Below are 27,650 nucleotides of genomic sequence, written 5' to 3'. Positions count from 1 at the left end.
GATGCAATGGAACGACCAATTTTACGGCGTCTTTACGACCGCGGGAATGATGTCAGCGACGAACCACGATGCGTGCTCGCACAGGAATTCACGCGACATCCGTTGCCCTTGTTGATCCGAAACTGGATCACTGAATGAACGTCGTCGAGGGAAATAAAAAAAATTGGCAAATGTTCAGACCTAAGTGATCTAATAATATCGAAATTCCAAAATTTAATGGCACCAGCATCTTACATAAAGAAGTCGGTATATCAAAGTTTATAATTCTCTAATTAACCACTACTGTGATGTGTCAAGTAAAACAGGGGTTAACATATACAATCTTGTAACAATTTTATTCTAAAATTTAACGATAACAATGCTTTATATGTGAAGACCACCATATAAAATTTCATAATATTCTAGTTAGTTGCTCCAGAGATATAATTCAAGATAAACTCTATTGAACATACACATTCATACGATTGCTTGTCTTTTCGCATTATCGAGCACAGAACACTTGAAAGCGTCGAAAAATACATGAAACCAAAGGATTTTGGCAAATGGCAATGCATGCGTTAGTATCGTCCGTTAATATCAGTAGAGAAAGTAGAAACTGAACAGACCAGGCCAACAGTCAGCCTGATGGTTAGAGGAGCTGGCTCCGTGGACGTTGCGCAACTTTACAACCATTTTTGCCACGGGGCCTTGGTGCTGGCTTCTTTACCTATTTTAGGATCAGTGGAGCGCGAGAGAGCTCGGCTGTTGCGCGCCGTTTCGCGCAGATAACGAGCCCCGTCCATAAAAAGCGAGCGTATCAAAGTGATAAACGTTAACAGGAGCAATTAGATACGCGAGACTTTTAAAACGTCCTCTCGATAATTTCGTCTTTGAAGTCTATCTTTAAGGTGATTGGCTACTCCCTTTGACCATGCACTTTACATTTCGGAAAGTTCCATCAGCCGCGGACTTTTCAAACATGATTTTCTTACATTACGCGCAAGGCTGAGTGCAATAATGACCGCCAGTTGCTTTTAATACCGATTCGTCTTATGTTTGTATTAAAACGTTTCTCAATTGTTTCGAGGATGATGGAATCCACTTTTCAACTTGTACTCCAAAAATTTCCCTATCTCTTCTGTTACGATACTCTCGTGTGGTCTATCCTGTATCTTGTTAATGTGGTTTCTCCTCTTCTATCGGAAGTTTTTATAGACTCAAGAGCGCGTCAAGCCTTTGAAAATTTAAACTCTTTTACATTTATTTTAGCTGTCTTAATCTCCATTCCTTAGCACTTCAGATTAACATCCCTCAATGCCCTGTCTCCATAAAATGTTTCACAAAAATCATCGTATCGCAATTCCTTATCGAATACACGCAGTAGAAATATCTCAGCGCAATTCGGGTCGTTTTAATCCCCAGGAAAATATTTCTTTCCTCCAAATACGCTGTTTTGATCGCCCCCCTCGTTTCTGACCTAACCCAGCCAGCGATACGTTTCACGCCACGCTATCTTATCGTTGATATCGCGCGTGTGTCTTCCAGATATCTCCTCGATCGCCACCAGAACAAAAATAAAAATAAAAACGCAATTTTTCGTTCCCTCGAACTTCGCAACGACCTATCCCTCGAGCGATTCGATTCCCTTTCAATCACCGCGGGCGTCTCGCGTTTGTGCGTGCGCGTTATGCCATTTAAAGGGCACAAACTGCATTAATTTAACAGTGGCGGAACGCGGGGAGAACGCATTCCTCCGCGGGCGGCCTCTTTGCGCGGGAGAAACAGGCGTTCATAAATTTTCCGCCCGAGATGCCTGGGTTCCGCGTCCCATTAGGTGGCTTAGTCTGTGGTGGAACGATTGGATTATGATCAAACGGCAGAAAGCAATTTCGTGGTGGGTCTGTTCCTCTTACCTCTGCTGTATTCCGCCACGAGAATGCACCACTATAATAACAATGCATCTCCAACGCGCTCGAGCACACGTACAGGCCGGCACACACGGTTTCCCGCGCGCGCATTGCACGCCCCGAAAATTTGACTGCGCCCGTTTAGTCGAAAGGAGACTCGGGAATTTCGCGGTTGTATGGATAAATTAGTGCAAACGACGCTGGTTGAGCGCGATGCGCCGCACGGTTTGTTTTATCGCGATGAGAAATGGTTTGTGAAAATTGAAGGGAACTTTCGATAAATTTGAAACGGATAGGAATAGATTAGAAGTGAATTTCTCAGGAGTCGAGTTGTACTGAATTCTTTTCATTAAAAAAGATTAGTATTTTAGCAAGTTTCGGTTGATAATGAATAATGGTGAAGGTTTTATGCAATATTTTTTGAGTGGTATGACGACATTTTATCTCGTCAATAAAAGAGTGTATTCGGTTGGCAAGACAGTGAATTCTATAAAATAAAATAACTGCACAGTCTTCCCCAGTTTAATATTCACCTGCAAAATGTAGACACGTCCAAATTCCTGATCAATAGTGAGTCTATTAACATTATCCTTTTAATTGAATTCCTCGTCTACTAAAATGAAAAAGCGCAGGATGAAGGGATGCAATTATCGAGCACGTCGTTATTAACCGAATCCATTCATAAAAGTTGCAGACATTAGAAGTAGATTATCCTTCCATTAACACTGGAAAATATGACGATCCAATATCGAACATCTGGCATTCTCTTTATTCGTGCGACGAATACGTGTTCCTCGTCACACCTCATCTAGTTTCGATCAGAGTAAAATTACTACACGACTTACAACTATAACGCTATTGCAATCAAAAAAAAATATTTTTTAGAGATTCTTATGTCTTACCTGAAGAGCACCATTGTAATTGTTAAGACGAGGAGAAAATTAATGAGAATAAGTACTAGTTAAGTCGCTACAGTCAACAATATTTGATTTCTGTTCTGGACTAACCACCAAAAAACTAATCAAAATTTAAATTTTTCTAAATAAATACTCATTGACCTAACATTCAATTACTAAAGCCTGCAATCTTAACTACTCCATCTACTTATAGTTCGAGTTATACAAATAAGAACTTACCTGAGTAATAGTTCATTCGAATAAATTCCGAATAAATCTCTGCACAGAGTTTTTCATTCATTGCCCATTACTCGAAGGCAGTTCTGCCCAATTGTAGTTTCGATCCCGCAATCATGATCGATCATCGACTTCATCATTAATTCCAGTTGCCTGGGCGGAAGCCTAAAGACCGATTTCATCATCCTTGGATAACTTTATTTGCTAGTTGCAGCCAATGTTGCAACTACTCGGGACACGCAGCCCCGTTCGAGGGACGAGGACCGCTGATTCGTCGGGTTATGAACCATAATTGGCGTATAAGGATGCCTTATTGGCCGGTTCGCCGATTTTCTCACGAGGAAACGGCCGTGGAAACGGTTTCCATGCACTGGATACGATTGTTTCGGTCGCATGTTTTTTATTCTTCCTTTTGCAGCGTCGTGGAAACGTGAATAGAGACGCCAGACAGAGGTAAAACTTTATTCGGATAATAAAGGACGAATAAAAACTCTACTCAGAACTTTATTCGTTATGTTTATGCGATTAAGAATGGCAGAAAGGAATTTAATGTTGGGCTGTAAGGCAGCTGTTGTTGGAACTTGTTATTGTATTATATATTTTATTTATTTATTTATTAGGTGAATGGATTAAGCAAGTCCAGTCTTATGAGGTACGGTTGAGGCTTATCAAATTGTAGTATTAAATTCTAATAACGAAATTGAGTTTAATTTTAATCTGAAAGAGTAGTAGTAATTCCGTGTGTATTTTGGCATTTTTTGTATACTGTTTAGATACGGTGCAATAAAAACGTAAAATATCGAATAAAACTAAGGTAAACAGTTCCTTGGATAAGGTTTCAAAAACGTGACACGATTATATAATTCAGATAGTCATTTTTATTGAACGTAGCAAGAGCTGTTTACCTTTCACTCGTTCCAGATTTTTTCTATGGAAGAAAAATTTTTCCCATCTCTGTGAGAAGCGACTGAGCGTGAGAGGGCTGGAAAGATGCACTCTTTCCATCGTCGTCTGGAGCATTGTTCGCGCATTTCGTTCGCGACGCTCGTTTGATTCATGTTGAAACGTTATCCGGATTAAACCGCGCTGGATTAAAATATACACCGGGCCAGCGACGTTTATTCTGTGGGAATGGAAATATTTATCTCCGTACAGGGTGGTTCGAAAATCCTGCCTGGTAAATTGTTATTCTCCACATCTGAAAACAAGCGAGAGAACGCTGAAAAGCATTGGCCTAAAAACCTTTTGTTTCGGAGACACATCCACTGTGAGCTCAGGAGAATTTCTGGGGTCTCGAGTGACCCCGTTTCGACTTTAATTATAATTTACTTAAACCTAGTTTAAATGCAATTATCTTACTATTCGTTTTATTACGTCGCGGTAGAAATTAAGGAAGGAAGAAATTGAATGTAAATGTCGTGTAACCTAATGGATTAATATTTGCAGATAATAATCAAAGACGCGAGGCAGTGACAAATTCAATTTTAATTTTTTTACACGTTTTTCAGAATACCTTTTACTATCGCTAAGCAATTTCGAAGGACCCGTTGCAAACGAATGCCAAGAAACCGTAATAACATTTTTATCTGACCTTCCCACGTGAATTATAAATAACAGGTAACGCAATCAATGTATGCAATTCCGTCGGAGGCAGCCGGAAGTGTCGTGCACATGCGATAGACCATGATAGGCGTATCAACTTGCATGCTACCTCCAGTGGAGGCCACTTCGAACATTAACTATGAAACCGTGCAGAATCTTAACTGTCAAGCCAGTTTCATTGCGGTATCCAAGGGCACTCTTGTTTCTTCTCCGAAAACAAGCAAACAGAACTGCAATATTAACCACATGCTTTACTTCAATTTTTAATATCCTCCAACATGACTGAAACATTTAAGAATCATCAAGCAGTCAAAATGGTTATATTATTACCAAATAAAATATTTGTACACCCATGATTGCTAGAATCTATTTCGCACTTTCAAAGCGAGGAGTACTAGGCTTGCAAATATTTTAGTAGGTCTTCTTGGTCACGCCATATATTATTCTCTGTCTTCGTCAGCCGAAATCGTTGAGGAATCCATGGATCGCGTGATAAATCTTCCGTTGCAACAACGTTTTGATCTCTCGTTTGACTTTTCGTGTAGCGTCCGCCCACGCGCGCCCTTTATGCCCCCGCGAGCCCTTCGGGGCAGCCTTTCATTAGCGATAGGGCTGACGAGTGTCCAGTGAAACGGCACGAATGCCAGCTGGATGCGGTGGGTTCGGCGTTCCTCGGCTTGTTCTTCCGGTAATTTATAGTTTCGTGTTACGACCGAGGAGTTCCACGTGCAACGCTCGGCTTCGAATTAGCTCGGACAAGGAAGTTCGAAAATTATCCACGTCGATCCGATCCGCCGAGTGTATCGTTACACGTTGGACCCGGGTATAGATCGGACGACGTAAAACTAATGGAGAAAGTTCTTGTAATTACGTGTCCCATTTGATCCTATCCCAATTAAAACAATCTGAAAACAACTACCATTTGACTCAATCCGTTTCTTCTCCCAGGTCCTCTGTAATTTTCATTATTATATTATTTAGGTTTTCTTTAGAGATTATAGTCGAGTTTTTATTAAAGAATCGTAAACATCAAAGCATCTCCAACATTGCATCGAATAGTTACGATGCATCTTATACAAACAGTTCGGTAGAATCATTCATACAAGCTCGATTCAAGATTAACATATTCGCTGTCCATGATCTTGATACTGGTCACAGTACCCGTGCTCTTATACATGCCACTACGAGACCAGACATTGAATACATCAGTTTCTACATCACAGAAATAGCAACTCGGGAACACAGTCAAATAGAGGACATGTTTACCTGAACTTTCTTTCCTATTTTGACGTCTCCGTTCGGCCACGTGTTACGACCCACCCTGTGTATTTCTCGACGTAATCACCGGTTGCCAGGGCTAATTGCTCGCGCGGAATTTTATTGTCCCTGGAAGGAGACCCCGAAGAGAAGCACCGTTCATTACGTAACCTTGAGCGCAGGAATTCTTGTGCACCGTTCGGCAACTCGTTTTTATCACCGATGGAAGTACATGCGCAGTCCTCCTTAAGCTTCTCGAGGATAATTGAGTATTATTACCTTCGCGTCGTATTTAACGTTCTTACGTTATATTATCCTTGTCGTTGCTGTTAGCGTCGCCGTACCCGTTGTCTTTTATAATTGTTATTACTTAACAGGCAATAAACGGGCCCCCGTAATTGGAGACGGAGGAACTGCGGTTCGCGTCTATCTCCGTTTCGCGAAATTTTGCTAATTAAACAGGAGATAGATACGGATCCGGCTCGTCTCAGTAATTTGCAAGACGATATCTTATCTTTACAGCCTTGGGTGCTATAATTTCTCACGTCACACCTCTGCACTCATCTCGCGCGGTCTCTGTGATATTTCGATGTTTTCTCCTTACCGCGCATTTAAATTTCAGGTATTCTTTCCTTGTTGATTCATTCGTTTCTCTTTATTTAATCTTCACACCTGTGTATTCCTCGCTCGAAACTTTCCACCGAATCCATAAACACTTTTTACGCGAACACCCTTCCGCTCTAATTAGATAATTAGTAGTTAGTTCTTCTTAAGGTTACGTTTAACGATAGCAATTTGCACGTAAACTTCGACTTTTACGTTTCGTGAAGTCATGCGATATCGTTTAACTGCTTCCGTAATGGAGGTGTCATTAAATTAATAATTAGAGTTGCATGTTATGACAAACCCCGGATGCAGAAGTAGCTGGGTATGCTTTAAACGTGTTTTATTTGAATTCGTGAACGTAAAAAACCGAAAGAAGTACCCTGTAACTTGAAAAGGTTTTTAAGTACTGTATGATTTTATTAATTTTGTATCGTATAACAATATTTTCCTTCGTATTATAATCTGTGCTCCGATGCTATTAATTTTATATCACACAAGTTTACTTATCCTTCCATTATTTTCCCTCGTTTTCAGAGGACCAAAGATTAGGTGTACCTACACCAACGGGTTTACGCGGAACACATTTAAGCAAGCCTGGCCACTCTCACGATTGAGTCGTTAAATTAAATCCAACAAATTACCAACCGTGGAGAGAGTACAGGAACAGAAATTAGCATTGCTTCTCGCAGATTAATTATGCACCGTGGAATACCACCGATGATGCTGTCCTCCCCCCGGACGGGAAAAGTATTTTCCGGACGGTTGTTCGCGTTGAAAATTCCACAAGCAGTCGGACTCGATGGCCAACCTTAATGAAAGAGATTAACTCGGCCTGGCGACGTTTACCAGCGGATAAGAATTGACCGTACATCGTCGACGCAGTCGGTTTAATTTCAGCGCGAATCGGTCGCGAGCACCAGCCGGAAACTCGTTAGCGAATCGTCCTTCCGTGGTAGGTGTAATTAGTCCTCCTCCTGGCTGCGCGATTTGTCGAAGCTCCTTCCCTTGTGCCTAGGCAAGAGGAAGCCCTGGAGAGCGGGGGAAACGTCCGAGCAGATAACGATTTCTGGATCGTCGAGGACACGTTTCGGTCGGAAATGTCGCCATCGACGTTAATCAGGAGTAGTTGACAGTACGGGAAACGAGATTTCTGGCTCGTTAGGATCGCCTTTCCATCTTCGTTACGGCGTTACTTCGAGTTCGATCACTCGCCACTTTGAATTATAACGCTGGAACACTTAAGAGGAACGATTGGTGTAAATCCACACCATTGCGTGAATTTTATTTCAAAGTAAAAGAGAAATAGCGCGTACTTGTATTCTATATGATGTCAGGTTGTACGATCGTTCTACAATTCTATTCGTGGTACTCGATGATGAGTAATCTAAATGTGTTTCCATCCGATGGATTTTAGAGTGCACCATGATATTTGCTTAGTATTGGGTCTGCTTTTAACTTCAATTTTCCTTTAACGGTTGATTAACATGGAGATGGATATTCCACAGTTTATCTAATAATAATTAATAGCAAAACTTTCTTGTGAGAATTGTCCTGGACCTTTCAGAATCAACACACGGTAATAAAGAACAATCGCTCAATCAGGCCCAGGCAAATTAGGCGCACGCTCATCCCAGAGATTTCTGATTACGTCGTTAATTGGTAATTAATTTCCGGGGAGCGTTGAAGCCTTCCCGCTATCGTGCAGGTAATTCGAACCACAACAATTGTAATTTATCCTCTAATCGATATCTCCGTGTCCATGCGTAACTGACCTACCGTTCAGCATTACCGATACGCTATAATAGCTTATGATTCTGATAGCATGGACTCCCGAGCTGCGACACTTCTGCCTTCAATTTTCCTCTCCCTTACGCAGAACGTATTCGTCATTTTACGTGACTCTTGTCCCGTGGAAATATGACACGTCAATTTCGTGGGAAGAGAAACTGTGAACCGTGCAATATGTTTGCGAGCGTGTTGCTAATTATCATAAATCTCGTATTTCGCGTAGCTCTATCACAGAGCTGACTTGCTGAAATCTAGAGGGAAGCAGCAGTTTTGTCATCGGAAATATATAGTATTTTGGTTTGCGTGTGCATTCCTTTCTTAGCGTATGTTAGCAAGCCTGAAAGGTCGAGTATGTGTTGTAAAAAGTTAACAGTGGCTTAATACTAGTCCAAGTCTCATCTATAAGCAGTCTGGTGAATTATTCTTGGATTATTTACATTAACCCTTTGCACTCCTAAGGCCACTTGTATTGCCCATGCACTTGAAGGCATTCTACTCCTACGGCCAGTGTCACTGCCCACAATTAATCATTAAGTTTTAATAAGCGATGGGTGTCTAAATTCAATTAGTTATAAGATCAATATTCTTAAGCAGTAGCGTTAAAAAATACGTTAGTTTCCCATTATTTGTTTCAAACAGGAACGCGACACTACAATACAAATAATCAAACGAAGGACAATATTTCCATTAAACTATTTTTATTTGTGTATGATTATGTTTTGGTTGATAAAAATGTAAAATTCTAAAAAAATCGTATAATTTAACAAACTGCAAAGAGTTTTTCGTAGCCACTCTATAACTCAGAAGTCTAAGAAAAATGGTCTTGGAGGTAAAAGGGTTAAAACAGCTACCAATTTTTATCCCCATCCAGACATTCCTTCTTCAAAAGAAAAAAAAAAAATGATAAAGAAACGACAATATTCTGCCCGAAACGCCAGACTGCTCGAGTCTTCATTGCCCGCTTTCGCGAAGCCCAGAGTTCATGAAAGTTCCATTGGAAGGAAACTCCGCCGAGCTTCCCAACCAGTCGGTCGTTCGTCTCGCAGCGTTGTATTTCCGCTCGTCTCGCGCGCTCTTCTCGTCGTCATCGTCGTCGTTCGTCTCCACAGAATCCTGGATTCACGAGCTCGCGCCGCAACTATGGAAACACCGCTCGTTCGCCGTTGATCTCCAGGGAGCCGAGAAGCCACGGCACGGATGCTGGGAATACCTGTTCCTCCCTCCCAGCCATCCGCGACCCTCTCGAGTATTACTTTATCGGACGTGTCGTATTAAGACACGTACGAACGATCGGATGCCACGATATAAACGTGCATTCGAAATAATTCCACGTCGAAATTGGTCCAATTACGCCGAGCCAGTATCGCTCCAAATATTTAGACTGGGACTCGGTCGAGTCGAGGTCCCGTCGAACTAGGAATCCCTCGGCGATCTCTGCTTTCCTAGAATTCCGAATCTCGCGACTGCGATTTCTCGATGGAGACGAATGCTGACTGCTCCGGGCATCGTGGCTCACTTTTCTCTGATAAGGAAATCCCTGGAGAAAGTCCGACTGCTCGGCGAGGCTTTTTTCTGCGTTCTACGTCGATTCTCTGAATTTTATTTGAATATTTTCGGGGTAAGGATAAGATTCGGGGGCTATAAATTAAATTTTTATGAAGTTACAAAAACACTACTACGAAAAATATTGGAATACGCAATTTCCAATGGTCTAAAAAGAATATTCTAGCTACCTAGTCATTTTCGCAAGTATTAGTCTAGCAATATTTAAATAATCAATCTTTAGATCCTTGTTTATTGGGGACAATTCATGTAAAACTAAATGGCTTCAAAAAACTTAAAAAAAAGTATAACAATCAATGTGTTATGCTGTTGTCCATCTTCTCAAGGCATCTGCTCAATGGTTTTAGGAGAAATAAAATCGCTCACTCCAATGCCCTGATTTTTTAAAAGCCTGAATTTTTAAGATAAGTGCTAAAAATGGATAGTTTGGTGTGAAGTTATCTTGCTGTTCCCTTAAGCCAGTGACGTAGAACTCTTGCTCTGTATATGTGTCCTCGACGTCGACCGTGATCCATCGATCTTCGCGATTGACGCGTTCGCTCAGTCCTCGGGAGTGGCTGGACGTTCAAGAGAGTTTGCTATTTTTCCTAGAAAGCTTTAGGGCGTTTTATGAGCAATTTAATACCGAAGGCTCACGTGTTTCCGGTGCAAACGGAAATCAGCATATGCATTAGTAACGTGAGCTTGGAATCACATATGTATATAGGGAATATACCAAATCCCTTAAATATCAATGTTCTCAATTTCGCTTCTCAATTTCGAGTACTATTACCCGCTACTAAACTGCACCAACTCAAAACGAAATATACTTCGTCGAGGTTAACTTTGTTCAGTCCAAGTTTCAGAAATTCAATATTTTTAACAGCTTCGGAGGATATAACATCAGCTAACTCATTTAGTTTAATAACCAAAATTGTGACTCGTCATGGTTTCCACCTGAGCAAGGAACATGGAATTAAAATCGAAAACCTGAAGAAACATACCTGCACGATATTAATTTAGATACATCCAGCTCCTCGTTACAATTTACTTAAATTTTTCTCTCCGATATCGATCATTCCATTCCAATTACTTCAAGATGACCCCAAAACGGTTGGTGGCGAACGTTGAATAACGAGTGGCTCGCCACGGTTCGAATCCAGTGTTACTTAATATTTAAATCCTCATTCGGCACCATGCATTTACCGCACGAGAAATGAAATTCCTCTTGGCGGCGTTAATGCTCCGATACCGATGACGCATAAAACTGGATCGGGTGATCTCTCGCTGTATAAACTGCGGACGTGATTATTTCGCGCAATCGGAAAGATTATTTTAATTACGCCGGCACAAAGCCCGTCGAATATTACGTTCGCATCGGATCCGTTTAAACATTTGCACGTTAAAAGCCGAGTAATATTCCCAACGATACGAAATCTGTTTCGACGAGGTACTATTAATTCCTCGGAAGTGAACGAACCTTTCGTTCCCTTCTGAAGGGTTGAGAATTGATTTCAGCGGCGCGAGATAGCTCGCTGAAATTCAATCGAAAATATGGAATGAAAACTATAGAAACGATACCAATTTCGCTGGCCGGGGTTGGGCAAAATTCTTATCTAGATAGAAGTTTCGAGAGGGGAATAAAAGATGCAGGACTCGTTTGTATGAATGAAACCTGTAACGAATAAACTTACATTTTCCATGCATAAGTATTATTCGATCTTCTTGTGTTCTTGATACGCTTTATATCATTTGTTACATTACATTACATATTACATTATTTGTTCATTCGTGTCAGTATTCTTTTTTTTAATTTCATTTTTATATTCCATGAAAGAAGAAACATTGACAAACAAATAATATAGATTCAAATTACCTTAGAAATTCGGTTATCTATTGGAATGAAACTATCACCTCTTTCGTCATCGTGTCCCTCGGTGTCCGCGCCTTTGCACCACGACGACTGCTTCTGGCTGCATGCAGCACGCGTTCTCGTCAGTTTTCTAGCTTCTTCCGCGGGCTTCTCTATGGAACTTTAAAACTTTAATCTCGACGTGGTCAGTGCCCGAAGATAATGCAACAATAGAGCTGTCGGACGGGGAAGGCGGATGTGGGCAGAAAAGCAGCGAAATCCTGATTTCTACACAACGCTACACGTTGATGTACCGTAACGGAATTCATCAACCGTGCTGTTCCGCTCCACGAATGACAATTGTTCCCTCTGCCAGTGTATCATATCAACAACAAAACGTTTTTGTCTGATGGTTCAATTTTCGCTTATTTACTTACCTAATTTAGAGTCGTCTTTAGAAATGATCACCCGTTTTTGGACAGTATTCCTAAAATGGAAGATATACCAGTATGATTAAGTATACATTATCCTCGATAGTTCTAACGAACTTCAAATATATAAATATATAAACGGTAGCGAGTTTATATAATGAGAAAGGTGTGGAACATTGAGAATTTCTTTTCTTACTGATCTGGTAAAGGTAAAGATCTTGAGTTTTTTGAGAAACATGTCCACGATCCATGCACACGGATTTTCTATGTTACATGAAATGTACACGTGAGCGCATAAACTCTGAAAAATCCACATTTGTACCAGACTCGCGAATCCCGCGATTTCGCAACGAAGAAACGTATTCACGTATCGGAAACGTTTCCGGTCGCGCTAGTATCGATTTTATAAACTGCAGCCGAGCACGCCGCGCGCATTTTCATTTGTTCGTTAACCCCCGTATCCCCGTTGGCCGTCTCCGAGCTAATGGCCCCTGGCCAAAAGCGAGAGAAACCGTACGGGACTTTCCAAACTTTCACGGATAGTTAAAGTCGCCTTTGGAGATCCCGCGCGCCGAAAGTTTAAAAAAACGCGGACACAAAAGCGTCATACGTTCCTCCTTATGACCTCACGTTATGGGCAATCAGACTTACAATCACCGAAATACCCAGACGCGCAACGTTTCGTAGATGGGTGCTAAAAATCATGCTCGGCGAGTGATCGAAGAAGAAACCGAAAATTCGCGAAACTCCGTGGGTGATAAAGAGGCGATAAAGCGAGCGTCGAGCGAGTTAACGACGCGCCAACTTTTCATTCCGGGCATTACACTCGTCGATGGTTTCTCTTTTTTTATGGTAATTGTATTTTATATTGCGTGTGAAATCGCGTAACACGATTAATTACGATAAATTACGGGGTGTACAAATGTGTGTACAAGGGGGTGATAAAAATACTCAGAGTACTTGTCCAGGTTAAATGATAGATTTGGTGTTTACATGCCAAGTTTTCATAATGAATATACATGAGTATACATGCGTAAAGTTTACTCGTGTACATGTTCATAATGAAACAGTTATTTGGAAATATTAACCTGACCATTTAATTTAGATAAATGTGTTCAATAGAGATAGAGGGTACGCTAGAGGATAGAGATAGTTCAATAGAGATAGAGGGTATAGCTATGAGAAGAAGATCAGGGTTCATGTTTACACTTCATTCCTAGATTGAGTCCTACATATTGGTGTCCATTTTGTATACTTCCAACACGGAAATAGAATCTATCGTTTGGATAGAGAAATATCGTCAACCCTTTCCCTAAGTGTTCCACACAACAATGGCTACCCTATGCCAAAATCTCTTCCTTTCAGCGCGCGGTTCGCAAGCCCGTTACGCAACGCTCGAATCGCTCGAACCGCTGAGCGTCTTGCGTTTTGTCCCGCGGGCATCAGCCGCATAGCTGGTTCGATATAACGCGCGATCGTGCCAAGTGTTACGCAACGAATCGCGTCTTCGAAAGGGGTCAAAAGCCCCGATCCCGCGCTGCTCTTTCGCGAGAATCTTGGATGCGGCTAGAGGCGGGCGACGCTTAATGGATCGCCGGGGCGAGGAGTCCGTCGCGAAGACGCTTCGACCGCGCGCGAGCTATTCATAGAACGACGAGAGTACAAGCAGTCAATGAGACAATGCTGTTGGCAGCTGTGACGACGAGGCTCTGGTGTTAGCTCCGACGTCCTCGTGCCCGACGCCTCGGTCACGTTAATCGACGTCGACGACCCGCAGTTGTGTAGCAGTTGACGCGATAAACGCGCCACGTTCTATTGCACAGTTCGTGGGAGATTGTGTCACTCGCGTAGGAGTGATGCTTGCGTTTATGTCTGTTTTCCCGTCACTCGAGTGGAACTAAGAAATGCTGTTTAGATGGGCATGAAAATTGTTCTTTGGCGCAGGAGATACAGGAGAGGTTTTGGAGTTCCAACGACGCGGTCGTATTTGCGTTGTGTTTATCTTCCTGTCATTCGCAGGGGACTGAGAAGTGCTCTTTACATGGGCATGGAATCTAATTTTCTTCTGCTAAGGGATTGTCTTGGTTCCTCTTAAACACGTTAAACGTCACGTCAGTCATATATGAATGACAAAGCTTATGACTAAGGAATTTCAACAATTAATTTTGAGAGCTAAATGTTAATGAAAACAAATCTGACGAGAATACAAATCAGTAATACGACAAATGTTAGGTTCAATAGTTTCTATAATCTCCAGACAAAATTTTAGTCCTGCAGACCTTTCCATGTGAATCAGTCTGGCAATGAACGTGTCGAGTTCTTGAGGCTACTTTGTATTTACAGTAAAGTCCATTTTTCTATCACTTACTGGACTCAGCAAAGTGGTATTTACACGGGCAAGAAAACTCTGTTCTCGGAAAAGACTGAGTCCACTTTCAAGTTGCAGAGTTGTAATGGAAGCTTCGTATTTACAGTAACGTATATTTTTCCTGTTACTCGAGATTGAGAGGTGCTCTTGAGGCTCATCGACGAAAATTCGAGTAACGAAGAGGAAATTTTGTTTGATAATTTTTCCACTAAAAATGACCACCGACGCGAGCTTACGGGTAGTAGCTGTCCAATCGAAGAATCCTCGCAAATGAATCGCTGATACTCCCCATCCGCGATTCATTATTCGGCTAGAATTTCGCGAGGCGTAACCGCGAAGCGTCTGTTTTCTTATGGAAATTCTGATGAAACCGTAACAGGTGATCGATCTCAGCAACGAGCCAGACGCGGTTTCCGGCCAGCGAGCGTGGCTGGCTGGTTCGGGCAACTCGCGGGGAACGACCCGACGTTGTTTCGAGGTGTGTTTCGTATGTTTCGCGTATCGATTAATTTCGAGAAAAGGGATCTAAGTACTGCGCAACCGGGTACCTCGAACGCTGCGCGTATCGATCCCGCCTTGCCGGCGGAGTTCCTCTCCTTTCTCGAGAACGCCGCGTTTTTGCTCCCTCTCCCTCTCTAGCACGCGTGTTCTCTTCCCCTTCTCCTTTCCCCTGTCTTGCTTCCACCCCCGTGGTTCTCGCTGGCTGTCCTGGCCCAGGTCGTCTCTTTTTCCCTTCCGCGTTTCTCCCTCTCTCTGCTTCTTTCGTTACGCATGGCGGGCACGAAATCGTGTCGAGACCTACCGTGAAAGTGGACCAATGGGGTAGGGTGGGTCGAAAGCCCCGGGTCACGTGAGCTTTGACTAGCGAGCGTTACGAGGGTGGATTCGTGTACTCATAATTATTTTCTCTCTTTTGATTTTTTTAACGAGCCGCCCCCGCTAGAGTACGCGAGAACGTGAAATGAATGAGCGAGAGGAAGAGAGAGAGAGAGAGAGAGGGAGAGAGACGAAGGTAGACGGCGACTGGCGGGAGTGAAACGGCAGGATCCAGGGGTTGAGGAGGGGGGAAGTATCGCGAAGTTCCCCAGGAGACGCAAACGGCGCCAAAAGAGAAACGCGTGGTCGATGGTGGAGGGACTTTAATATTCTCTTCGGCTCCTTTTTTGGATCTTCTGCGGTCAACTGGATGCCGGGCAACCTCTTTTTTTTTATTATTCTCGGCGCACGAAAAGTGTCCCGCGCGTGGGAAATTACCGTTGCAACAATTTAATCCCAATCGAAAGGATAACAAGTACTACATGGTTTCGATTGTGTTTTTGTTGAATGTCTGATCGATCAGAGGTCTGTATTTGGTTAATATCTCTACCATCTTGGTGGTACGCGACCCGAAGAATTCTGGAAACAGCCATGCAATTATTTTAATTAAATAAATATCCATGGTTTTGTTATAGTGTTTGGAAGTGCAATCTTCGATTAATGTAGGGCAAACTGAACAACCAATATTTGCACGACAAAATCGTTTCGTTAATTTCATACAGTTGTGTATACGATCCACGCTACGATAACTGTGATATATTACAAACATTTGCGGTACACGATTTATTATCTTCAGCTGAAGTTATTCATAAACGAACTCAATGGCTCATAGTCGAATTTATTTATCGCAATTCTAGCTCATAGAATGCAAATACCAGTTTAATCGATACAAACGACGCCACCAGTCAACGTTGAAGCAATTATCATACGGAACAGTCATCGACTCCACCTTCGCAGCCTTCGTCGACTCTCCCACAATAACAATTATCGTCGTTTTAAGTCTATTCGTTGCTGCAGCGGCGGGAGCAGTCGACTAGGGCGATAGGGGGTGGGGTCGTGGTTGGAAAAGGGGTTGCCAGTGGAAAGTCTGGCCGAGGGTACGAGTGCGTGCAACAGCTGCTCGTGTAGGTCAGTTTCGCGGCGCGTGCATGTGCCTGCCAGCGGGCTGCACGTGCACGGCGGATGCAGTTGCCGCGGATTACGTGGCGCGCGAGGAAATGGACGCTCAACCCGGAAGAAGAGTAACGCTGCTCGTATATTTCGTCGTCGAATGGTATCCCAGCCAATTGATAAAGAATCCCGAGTGAAGGGAACACCGTGAACCCCGCGAAAGACGTTTATCGCTTTGCACGGAACCTTTGATGCACGAGGACACTCGATATAAACGGCCGTTCGTATCGTTTTAACAAATTAAGCCCTGGGAATTTTTCGCAAGCCTGGATCGGTCGTGTTCTCCGTTAACGATTGGAAAACAAAGTTCTGAACGAGAGTTTTCGACGATTGAGCTGCCTTAACTCTGGAAAACTCGCTCTGGGTCTGATTCGGTTGGACTTTTTTTTTTTTCTTACTTTTGGGAAAAAGATGGGAAAATTATTTTTGGAATAATTCTTTAGTTGTAGAGTTCTCGTATGATATTTTTTAGTGGAATCTGCTCGATCTATTGAGCAATTATAGTAGGAGTGTAATACTTCGTGATAACCTGTATTCATAAATAAATATGTAATTTATACATTGATGCATTTATCAACTCTAATGATATTTTTCAATTTTGTTTCAGGTACGTACACGTCGACGGATATCATAAATCGTTTCTACCATTGCTCTAAATGGAAGCAACGAGTAAAGTTGAAAGGGAAAGTAACTGGTAGCAGTGACCATAGTTGCTGATGGGATACTGTAAGTCAGATTTCTCTTGAATTCATAGCTTTGATTACTGCATGAATCTTTAGAGAAACAATAACCAGAATCACATATCGCACGTGAATTTCCGTTTCACGTTTGTTATTGTTTAATTCGAACAAATCATCAAACAAAACATTATGTTGGTGGAAGAAGAAATGAGAGGAGGAAGGATTTTAAGAGGCTTTAAAGAGGTACTTCACAAAGTGGTGTAAAAGAGAACTTAATGAGCAAGAAGAAAGATGAGTAAAAATCCTTTTAATAACAAATAATAATATCCCTCCTAATTCGTGCAGCTATCCCTTTTTCTCAACGCGTGTTACCGAATAGCCACATATCGTTACGTACCCCATTTCATGCAGCTCGACGCATAAACATTCCTGCTCCCACAATTTTCCCATTTTTATTCTCTCGGTCCCCGAGATTCGGAACACCTGTAAAAATACTTGGTCGAATTATCCGGCGAACCCATTTCGAGCCCAACACCCACTTCGCGGGCCCAAAATTTAAAGAACGGCGATAGTCGCGACAGCTATTGTCGTTACTTCGTTTTCGGCCGGATCGTTGGGATTCCCCCGGTTAACAGGCGTGCCTTCCCCGTAGTAACTGTCCGACGGAGGGGAAAAAGCGCATAAAAATGTCGATTTCGCGGGCCAGGATGCGCCGATGCGGTTTTTAGACATCGTGTATCGACACTAATGGCTCGTTCGTTCCGTGGACGGTCGCGCTTTATTTTTCGTACTTTCCTACCCTCTACCCTCCGGTGGCAGAAAAAAAAAAGAGTACACTACGAAATACGTACGATTTTATCATTCGACGGTCATGCATATTCATCGACCCACCATGGCGTCCCCTTTTTATACGGCCACGCGTACGTGTTCCTCCGACGAGCGACACACTCGAGCGCACGGTTGCAACTGGTGGCGGCATTAATGACCCACCCCGTGGCCAGTTTTTCTTGTCTGTTTCGAGTCATCCAATCTCACGGAGACCGACGCGCCGCGATGTTTTTTGAAATATATTTCGGCTTCGTTTGACTTCATTCCGTTTTTTACATCTTTTTTTATCGCGCTCGGTTTCATCGAGTTTCCCTGCGACGCTGGATACCACCGCTTGTTATTTCTGCCTGACTTTTTCCAGGGGGAAGGTTTTTATTTATTTAGGTGTTTCTTTGTTGGGTGGATTAAGGTCCATTGTCGTACATGAGCCGACAGTACATTATAGAAATTGGAAATGGCGACGAAAGCGAAGTAATTCAATGTTGGTACGCGTTTTAGACTACGGTTTGTAGCACAGTTCTTTTTATTATTGATTTGTTAAGTAGTGGAGGTTGAAGTCTGTTGCAAACAATATTTTATAGTAGTTTAAAGTGTCCCCCTTACAGGGGGTTATAAATGTGTATGTATATCTACCATTTAATTTAAACAAATTTTTTCAATAGACATACAGGCCACGCATATTTATGACTACTGACTGTATGCTTTTTTCTTTTTTTCTATTAAGAAAGTCAGGAAAAATATTTAATAATTATTGAAAATGGAACATAGCACTAGCACTACAAACAAGTTAACATACTAAAACGTACGTCCAACTTCTTAAAATATTCAATCGTTACTACTACCTTTGCTGCAGTTTCTGACATCAATTACCAAAATAGGAAGCTAATTATATTAATTTATATTCATTATATTCCCCCTCTGTCTACGTGCAGTGTCCTCGATAGTTTTAGTGTTACACCTAAACGTCCGTCATCGTAACAGTTCACGATGAATATTTCATACAGAATTCCTGTTTGGAGGAGTTTGTTGTCGAAGTTGTTCGTTGAATCGACCACGCGGACAGGGTCGAAGAGGAATCTTGAATGCGCGACGCGTACGCAGTCGTCGGGATACTTAGGACTGGCTGCATACCGTTCGTTTTACGAGGTCGTGTTTACAGCGGGACTCGTAGTACCCGGTGAAATCGTCTCTGTGCCAATTACGAATTCGCATCTCGCCGACTGGCCGTTTCAGGAAGCGACAGATTCTCGGCACGTTGTCCGCTGGACTGTTATTTCGGGGCTGCCGAAAGTGACTTCCACTCTGGCTGGTGCTTGTGCATTTCAATAGGCGTTTCTCGGTCTGGCGAAAGTTCACGGGCCGCTGCTTTGAAAAACGTCGAATGTACAGGCTGTTTCTCGCGTTGGAACAAAGCACATATTCGCTGAACCCGGAGTCGGAGAACTCTCTGGTTTTCTATTCTTTCTGAGATTAATTAACGCTAGAACTGTCAGACAAATCAATTTCAGCCACAGAGAATTCCTTGTTGAAATAAGTCGATAACCAACATTGTTGTCACTACGGTTTTGTGTTGCAAAATTAATCATATTAATGATATGAATACTCTATATGTAAGTCAAGCTTTATTTATGACATCAAAGCATTTGGTACCGGCTTTCTAAGCCGGCTTAGTTTTCTTTCTTTCTACTTTCGTTTCCCTTCTTTCTGTTTCTACGATTTTCTTTTATAGTAAACTTCCATCATAATTTGCTTCTGAGGTTCACTACCTCGAATGACCTCATTTAATTAACTTGTTTTATTTTTGCCAGAGTAAGCTGCCCCTAACAAATCCAAATAAAGAAATGTCAGATTAACGTCTAATCTTTAATTGTTGAGCGTTTAGAAGCGTCTCGGGATGCTGTGTGGTTGGATAACGATCACGACGCTCACGGTTGATCTCGTTACTAAATTCACGTGATCGTACGTTTCATTGTTCGCAATAAAACAATTACAGTCGCAAGACGGTTGCATCTCTCGGGTATTTTTAATGTCCCCAGAGACGGGCAAATTTCATTTGAATAATAGACGAATAAAATAGACAGTCTAGTGGTCAATTACCACCTTTCATTTCATCGAGATCTCTAACCGATTCTTTTCTTTCAATACAAAATATAACCCGTAGCAAAAGTTGCAATTTTCATTTAACCTTGAACTGCAAATAGAAAATAACATTGTTAATTTTGAATATTCATTCATTCACGATGACATGTATGGTCGAGAATATAATTTCCTTTCTGAAAAATAAAAATAAAATTCACGCAAAATTAACCAAGTTTTGTTAATGTCTTGAAGTAGTCTAGCGAACGTCAGTATCGTTTTAGTGGGATAGTATCGAAGTTTCGCGAAGACGCGTCCTCCAGGCATCGAAGGGTAGGATAATCGATGGTCGAACGTCAGACGACTCCGTCGACGAGCGTAATGAATAATAACGCAGACTAACGCGCAGAAAATCCATCAGGGCTAATGCGAGATGGCGACGCGACGTACCATCGTGACGGATTGCTCGCTGACTGCGCGATACTCGTCGATATTAGCTTGTTAAAACACTGGCTTGAGGCAGACGATCGGGCGCGATAGAATTTCTCGATAATCAGCATATATAGTATTAATGGTAATATAATAGTATTAATGGTTATAAATTCTGAAAAAGGTTTCAAAACATTGAAAACTGAAAATGTAAATGTCCAATAGCTTATATGGGATTGAATACTTAACGTCCTTTAGTTTCTATACATATATGCTAATTTAAAATTAAAAACATACATAATTTAATGGCGTGCATCGAAACACAGCTTAAAACAGAATTATTTAAAGTGAAAAGTATTAATTTGATTCAATCAGCGATAATGAGGCTGAGGACTCAAATAGAAGCCCGCATAGTCTAATTGTAAGGATTAAAGGATGGACCGTTTTCCAGGGCCATTGGCACGAGGAAAAACAGAGTCATTAATCGCGCCAATTTCTATTTCCAGTAGCCCCCATTTTCTCACAGTTTCCGCGCGAGATAGCTCTGCCATCAGTTTTGTGGATGTATATTATTGGCTCGACGAAGAGTTTCGTCGAAGAAGCGATCGATTAATCGACGGGCGAGTAATCTAGTGTGAAAATAAAGGAGCTCGCTACGTTGCAGCCGCTATTTTCAGAAGTCCTCGACCAAGACGGCGATGGAAATGAAAAGAGATCCCGTTTAATTGGAAATGTCTGGAAAGAAGTACATTCGCGAATCGAGTCTATTTCAGGGAGGTCAAGAAAAGAATTAGATGTTTTTCTTCGTTTAAGTGCCCATCATTTATACATACCGTAATTGCTGTATTTGATCTTTAATCTACTTACGATTCAATTTACGCAGATCTGCACGGTCACGGATACTTGTACAGAGTCTATTACGAGAGCTATGTAAGTACTTGCAAGAGCGAATCCAACGATGAAAGATTACATTCCAATTAGTGGTTAAGTAAGTGAATCGACGATCAGCGATTTCGATTTTATATTTCCGTGCTATTCGCAACTATCATATTTAATAGAACTAAATGCTCTTGAATAATAATTTGCTTCTCTGTGTTTGATTATTTATACTAATTACCATTACAGAAAACTATCAAACAGTCTGCCGACCAGTTTATGCAGCAATCAACTGAATGTACCAAATAGTCCACAAACATTTGCAATTGTCAAACAGTAATTAATAATGGACACCAAAATTAAATTGTATGCTGGCTAATCGGTTCATAAATAGTAATTCGTATGAATATTTCTGTGGTAATAAGAACTCAAAAATTCATATTCATTCCAGAGGTCAACGTTTCTGCCAATTAATTAAATTACACACCTAAGCGTGATATCATCTATTAGACCGTGCACGCGTAACATTTTCTGTGTCGCTTGGATCGCGAAGGTAATACGCTTGTAATATGTGTGGGAACTGGGTTACATTAGAGGAACGCAATGCGTGGTAACCTGAAGATGATTCATTGCTTATCTATAATAACAAATAATAGTTTTCTTCAGGCCTCTACCATACTCTTCTTCAGATGGGCATCCATTCATCCTCCCTTTTCCTATTTTATTGGGTTGTCTGGAATATCCATGTCGATTTTTGATAGGTTGTACAAATCTGAATGGTACCTATGTGACTCAATAAATATATATCAAAATTCAAATGTACCTTTGCGTTTTTCTTAAAAATTGGCACAAACTTTCAGGACAACCAAATAGTAAACACCCGCTCCCAACCTTTGTCACAAACCTGTCCAAATCCGCGATAATCTTCCCAAGTACGATTTGCCAATCAGAAGTTTCAAACAGCAAAATCTGTTTTGCCGTAACATATTTTAATAAACACCTGCTTCTAATCTCTCTCACACATCCGACCAAATCTACGACCACCTTCCCAAATTCAATTTGCGAATCGAGAGTGTCAAACAACACGATCCTTTCTCCATAACTAGCATTCAGCTGACCAATCTCGTCGCCCCGCACAAAGAATCGCCTTTCGAAGGCTAGCGCCAAGTATCTACATGTTCCCCTTCGCTTCGACCGATCGCAGCCCATCAAGGGTAATTTTCGACCGCTCCGCGTTACTTGCAAGCGAAACAGCTGCGATAAATGGCAGCGGGGATCGCAGCTGGAAAGTGGCCCGCGATCGTTCCGCAGCGTAAACAGAATGTATCGAGCGGCCCGTTCCCAGCACTCTCATTCACTCGATGGAGGGACACGCGTGTTGCGCACACGTACTCGTCGACGTCTAACCTTGGACGGGAGGCTTTCCATCGCGCAGTAGGACACGCATTCCTTCGTATGCCCGGTTGGTATGCCGAGGTGAGCAACGGCATGCAACGGCATCCAATATTCGCCGATAGGTCGCGGTTACGACCCCGTGAATTCCGGTTGCCGCATACCGCGTCCCGCGCCAGCCGGTTTTAAGAGTGCCATGCGAACTCGGGATCGGCTGCGTTGGTCCCCGATAGCGCTTTGGAAGAATGTTCGCCAGAACGACCTATCGCCGTCCCCCGAACTCCGTCGTTCTGCGCCAAAATCGCCCGCGAGCCTCTTTCGCGGAATTGGAACAGGCTGGTCCGAGAGGCATCTAGGGAATTTTTTGGGTTCAGTAAATTATTGCATCAGGGAATTTTACGGTAAAACTGTGGAGGTCGATGCATATTTATTGTACATATAATTGTATGTTTGTAATTTGAAGGGTGGAGGTTCAAAATAATTAATAAAGTGGATTCTCTATTAGAGTAGTCCCTCAAAATTCGGGTGAAACCATTGTTAAGGTTTTAAGAAGAATTTGAAGTAGAATTGTCAAATTGATCCACTTGGTAGGTTTAGCGTTAACTTATTCGCTTATCATTTATTTTACGACTACATGTCGGGTACAATCCCGTTCCATGAGTTTCATGTGTTGAAAGTCAAAGAGTGAACATTAAAATCATTGAGGATGGGTATCCTATATATCACTATGTACTTGAAATTAGAAGTAGAGAGTACATCAATTTCGTACAAAAAAAACCAGTCTTAGGCTGAGGGGAATCTGCCGCCGCCATTAAGTAGAATGTCTCAATCAATACCAATACTCGCGATTCCTTCCGGAATTAAACTTTCTTATGACAAACTTATGTTTCTTTCTCCTTTATTGCATCCAACCCAGGTTTCTAATTTAATTGAAGGATCCTCTCTCCAGGAAGAATATCGTGAACAGATCTTGTGCAAATGGCCAGGGGAGGACGGTGATTATTATGTTCGTCTGGAAACGCCCTTTCGGTGTTCCAAGGATCCCGCATGCATACACATTTATGCGCATATTCATATCTAAGGCTTTTACTGCTACAGTCTTGAGAGCAGGGCTCCGGAGCACACGTGGGACCGGCCGGTTACCGCGACGCTAAAAACGCGGCGCACGCGAACTTAGGGCCGCGACGATACGGCTCCATTAGGCTGCGGAGGATAAAGCTCGGTCTCGTGAATTCCGTAACGTGGTCGTAAATAGTGGCCCCTCCTCCAGGGTCTTCACAATCGCCTGCGAATGGGATGCGAACTTTCGAGCTCGCCACGTTCCGAGGATCTTTTTGTAGACATTATCTGGGTCTTCAGATTTAACTTGCTGTATTCGAGCCTTCTTCCCTTTACTATGTAGTTAAACAATTGATTATTTATATAGGTTTATAATCATTCTTCTTATGATTTAAGTGAAATGATCACGGGTAGTTCTCTGTGATTTGACTCCGAATGTTGGATTCCTTGTTTTAAATGATTCAAAAATCTTTTTCCAGAGTGCATGATGGGCTCTTACTTTCTTTTTTTTTTATTTCTATAGGACATCATCCCTTATATATAATAGATTGCTCTGTTCACAAATTATATCTCTATACAACCTTTTGAAGACCCAAAAAGAAGAACCAAACATTCGTAACAAGAATTGCCATCCAAGAATATTACAGTTTCCAACGAAAACAGCAAATGGTCTCCTTCTCCTCGCCCTTGTGAATCTATGAAATCGACGAGATCATTAAAACAACAAGTAATCGCCAATGTTAGAGTCTCGGAACGTTGTCCAGATGTCCTTCTTCCTGAAGAAGCTCCTCGACCAGACGGACATTGGAAGATACAAGGGGCGTGGGGGTCTCCAGGGAAAATCGAGTATCCAGGACCAAAAGCGACCGTACTCGTCCGTTAACAAAGTGGTCGCTGCTCGCAATTCGTTCGTCGCCACTTACGCCCGGTATTGGCCTGAAGCGATTGTAGAGCAACTAGCGAAGAGAGGCAGGAAGGGCAAATCCCGCGCTCGTTGTAGCTATCAATTACGAAACGATAACTGTTTGCCCCGGCTACGAGATGCAGGCGCGTTATCAGCCATCCCGCCGGCATAATGGATTCATCCCGACCATCTGGATTCGTTTCTCCGTCCTCCCTTCGCCACCTCTTGTGGTCCACACCAGCGCTGCTCAACCTGTGCGTACCTGTGAGCTACTTCACTACGACACAGAATATTAATGCAAGTTATGGATGTTATCATACGAGGAAACAGTGGCAAAGATGTTGGATAATTGTGGCGAGGTCAGTACCCAGTTAGCTTCAAAGTGAATTACAAAACGATACAACCACCTTGGCCAGTTTATGTATCTTTATAATAAATAGAATAGAAGGTAATTAAAAAATATTATTAGAGATTCGTAACATTACTGCGACAAGATACAATTCTAAACATTGACCCAGCCGTTCATGGTTTAGAGAAATATGAAGGCATGATCTTCATCCAAAAGCCGCGTGGCGATCAATCGGTTGAGCAGGTCTGATCCGCGCTCTCTGTTACTTCTCTCCTTTCCTCATCCTCCCGCCGGTCCGTGTCTCTTCTCTTCGGCATCTCTCTCGGTTGCACCATCCTCGGTCTCCAGCAGTCTACACCACAAAAGCAGAGCCCCGACCGTGCTTGATAATGAAACGGTTTCGCGTTTCGTGCCGTTGTTCGACGGGAACCTGGGAAGGGTGGTGACGCGAGGGGGCGGAAGGTGGGACAGAGCCCAGAGAGAGAAAGTACGAATTGTGCCTTGGCACACACAGAGCACTCGGAGTACTCGACGTAGAATGGCCGCCGACCACGAAGCACGGACAATTAAACCGTTCTGTCGTAAAACTCCCGTTATAACGCCCCCCCCCCTGTCCCCCCTGCCCCCCCTGGTCCCCTCGTCCACCGACCGCTTACTACTCCGTTGTTTCTCTTTTCGCGCGTGATTCTTCTCGTCGCTTGTCTTCCATTCACCGACTCTCCTTTCCGCCGTCCTCGTCGCTCCTGGGCGTCTCTTATTCCCTTTCGTTGATTTCTCCCCAGTCCCGCAGTCTTCCACGGTCTTTGTGTCGCTGTTTATGGCGATCGTCGAACGACTCTGTCGCGAATCGATGGCGACGCGTCCCGTTGTGGATCGCGGGGGAGCATTAAGCAGCCGCCGATACGGACCAGATGGTTCGACAGAGATAGCGCATTGTCACGAGAACGACCAGTTCTGGAAGGAATTACTAGGTGCACTGGGTCAAACGTTTTGGTCCGACGTTTGTTCTTTTTGGAGGCTTCGTAGTCTAGATTACTAGAATACATATCATCGAGACAACGACGTAGCTCAGGCGTGCACAATTTGAGTGGCAGTTGAGCGAGTGACTATCCTCAAAAATTGGATTTGTAAGGAAAGAATAAGATTGTTTCGCAATGCTCGCTTGATAAGTCACGACCAGGAGGAATCGGTATTGTAGAACATTCAGTTGGCAAGGCAGATTGGTTTGTCGATAATCTAGAGCATTCTCTTGATAAATCTTGCGATCAACTAGTGTTCTGTACTACCGACTCTTACCAACAAAATACACTGTATTACCAACATAGTGCTCTACCTTGCCTTTCAAACCTCCTTATCCACGCCTCCATATCTCTAAAACTAACCAAGTTCTAAAAACATTCGAGGCGTGCATTCCTGATGTAGGTGGTCTAGTATCCCACTAGCTTAGATCTCTCTTTTCCCGCACAATGAACGTCACACCGATCCGAGTTGATGTTTGAAATCCAGCTCGAAGGCTGTGAGAACGAAATCGCTGACGTCCTCTTTGTTGTCCCTGAGAAATCGCGAACGAATCACAATACAGCGTGGCGCAACGCGTAACGGCCTCGCGTAACCGACTAATTATTTATCCATGTAACGCGTAAGAGGCTCTTAATTGAGGATCATTTTTGCTAATTGCCCCAGTCGAGACGAGATTGCCACGTGCACGCCTCTTGAATGAATCCCGACACCTACGGAACGAGGAGTTGCTCGAGTAGGATGTATCGGGCTTGGCGAGTAAATTTTCTCTGCTTGGAACACTGGGATTGATGGGAACATACGCTGGTAGGAAGTTTGCAATTAAGCGATCGCCTACCCGAATGATCTTATCAATTAATTAGGTTTGTAATATCTTCCGAGATTCAATATATAGCGCGTAGCGAATAAGATAGGTTACGGAGGAGGAAGTGCTTCGTTTGAGTTGTTGCACTGTCAGGATTGATTTGGTGTTTGCGTTAATTAGAAACTTTTCCGTGTTTTTATGGATCCTGTGTATAAGTTGGTATGATCTCTTAGATAGTTTTGTACAGGTTTACTGCGTGTTCGCGCAGTCTTCTTTAAGCCTGTTCTGAAGTAGAAGTTATGAAGTTACTTGGAGGTTACATCATGTGGTGTTCAGGGGTCATAGTTGAAAACTTTTTTGTACAAGGTGATCTGGTATTACCCTGGTAACATCATCTCCCGTACACATTAGTCATTACATTGAAGAAGTTTCCCTAAGTATTTCATCCTTGGTTAAAGAATATAGAAACTCTTAATCCTCGAGGTAATACGTCTAGGATCTCGTCAGCAGTTTTTTATATGCCCAAAAGGACCCAAAACCGTGAAGTTCGAAATATCACAACAAAGTCTGTTTAGTCGCGACTAACAACCACCGTAAAGCTGCCCGTCAACCTAATCCTGAATTAGGAGTATCCCCCTCGAAGGGAATCATTTAACCAGATAGTTACGGTTCGTATTACGTCAGATTACCCCGGAGGAGGCGGTCCATAAACAGTTTTCTTTCCTGAATCCTTCGGAGCTCCTTCATAGGAGCCCGCAGGCTGAGGACCACACCGGCCCCGCGT

General features: G+C 42.7%; 1 protein-coding gene and 1 long non-coding RNA gene across 4 annotated transcripts in view; one reads left to right on the top strand and one right to left on the bottom strand.

Annotated features, from left to right (window-relative positions):
• Window positions 1–27,650, top strand: part of LOC128872649 (Krueppel-like factor 6) — a 385,468-nt gene that overhangs the window by 172,962 nt on the left and 184,856 nt on the right. The gene's annotated exons all lie outside the window — the stretch shown is intronic.
• LOC128872651 (uncharacterized) lies at window positions 3,783–6,189 on the bottom strand. 2 transcript variants are annotated; one of them, XR_008456235.1, is made up of 4 exons: window positions 5,888–6,189; window positions 4,952–5,802; window positions 4,533–4,851; window positions 3,783–4,217 (listed from the first exon to the last, which is right to left on the bottom strand). It is a non-coding gene; the product is annotated as an uncharacterized LOC128872651 (long non-coding RNA). The 2 variants fall into 2 exon arrangements; XR_008456234.1 differs by having other exon boundaries at window positions 4,533–5,802.

The sequence above is a fragment of the Hylaeus volcanicus genome, chromosome 2 (genome assembly GCF_026283585.1).
Source record: "Hylaeus volcanicus isolate JK05 chromosome 2, UHH_iyHylVolc1.0_haploid, whole genome shotgun sequence".
Lineage (NCBI taxonomy): Eukaryota > Metazoa > Arthropoda > Insecta > Hymenoptera > Colletidae > Hylaeus > Hylaeus volcanicus.
The sequence above is the reverse complement of the archived record's forward strand: the minus strand, read 5'-3'. Positions and strand labels throughout refer to the sequence as shown.